This window comes from Echinops telfairi, unplaced genomic scaffold (assembly GCF_000313985.2).
Source record: "Echinops telfairi isolate 266 unplaced genomic scaffold, ASM31398v2 ScPeMD7_8;HRSCAF=38, whole genome shotgun sequence".
Classification (NCBI taxonomy): domain Eukaryota; kingdom Metazoa; phylum Chordata; class Mammalia; order Afrosoricida; family Tenrecidae; genus Echinops; species Echinops telfairi.
This window is the reverse complement of record NW_022103905.1, coordinates 10369080-10370622: the sequence shown is the minus strand read 5'-3', so window position 1 is coordinate 10370622 and position 1543 is coordinate 10369080.

Here is a 1543-nt window from a genome sequence, read left to right as displayed (position 1 = left end):
AGCCGAGTGAGAAATCAACTTCGGGGAACACAACCCAGTCATCAGCCTGACCTGTCTGTCCCTTCCTGAGGTAGTTAGTTTATTAAGCCCACTTGACTTCAGCCATTAAAATTTGATCTTTAGATGGGTTTGCCCCACCCAGTGCTTTGGAGTACTTAGGAACCAGTAGTCTTTGTTGTTACTGCCGGCTTTCCCTCGGCCCGGGAACAGAGAGGCAGAATCACCGAGGCTACAAACAACAAAGGAGTTTATGGACTAGCTCGAGCTAGAGCCCAAGTCCCAGAGCACCAACGCAGTGGCCACCTCCGAGACGAAGCCCCCGGCCTGGGGCACAAGGCAAGTTTTTATACTTTTTATAGGTTACATAAACCGGGTGAGACTATTTCCCCCTCACCCTCCTATAGTTCAATGACTTCATCTGGAGACAATTGGTTGGGTAGGTCTTTTTGGTTGACTGGCTCCCCTCTCAGGACCTTCCAGTTGTGGTCACTCAGAACTTTCCAGGTGCGGTCAGCGTTATTGTGATCACTCGGGCCTTTCCAGGTGTGGTCGGCGTCATTTCGGGGGAGAGGGTGACTTTGTTAGAGAAACAAAACTTAAAGCTGGAAAAATGGAACTTGGGCCTATTTTAAGAGGCTCGGCCTGTCATGGAGTCATGGCTGCCTTACACTGTCAAAAGCTGGAAAAAATCTAGAACCAGGAAGAAGCCTCCTCTCTAGGACTGAATGTTACAGGGAGCCTGAGAACAGGCCAAAATGCTTGCTAGGTGACCACCTGGATCTACTTGTTGAGTGGAAGTGGGAGAAATGCAGCAATAAAAAGACTGGTTGAGTTTGGCCTCTGACACCTGTGGACTTGGTTTACAGGAAAAAGGAGAAGACGAGAGCGGGTTGACTGGTCTAAGGTTCATGACCTAGCTTGAGGGGGCTAGGCTTGTTGAATATTGGCGAGAGCCCATGGTCTAAGGCAAGGTGACCAATGGGCACCCTGTGGAGGCTGAGTGAGGCAGCCCACATTGAGTTGACCAGAACCCGACCAGCTGGAGATTTTTGAGCCTGTGAACTGGTGTCTATTGTGCTGACTTTATAGATGGCCTGTCCGGATTTGACTTTGCTTATGGATGCAGACTTCACAAGGTTCCAACTGGAATGAAGACTCTTCGTGTCGAAAAAAATTATTGTCTTCTTAGAGAACTGCGTTGATGTAAGTGGGCAGTGTATAAATTGGATACTCAAAATTGGGGGGATAAAGACATGAAGTGATTGGCTTACAAACTTTCATAGGTGGGGGAACATATTCATAGGATTATAAGATTAAGGTGTAGGTGTTACTTAATTGCAATCATGAAGCTAAAGAATTATGTGCAGGTGCCAGGTTGGCAAGGGGTGGATTGAGGTAGTTTATTATGCCAGCCTTGCCGATAAACACATGTGCGGTTAATTGAAGTGCAGAGGGATAAATGGCTCAGTGAACCTCACCTCCCTAGTTCTTGGGTCTCTTGCTTTCTGATGGTCGGACCAGGGTGCAGCTGCCTTAGCCAGTT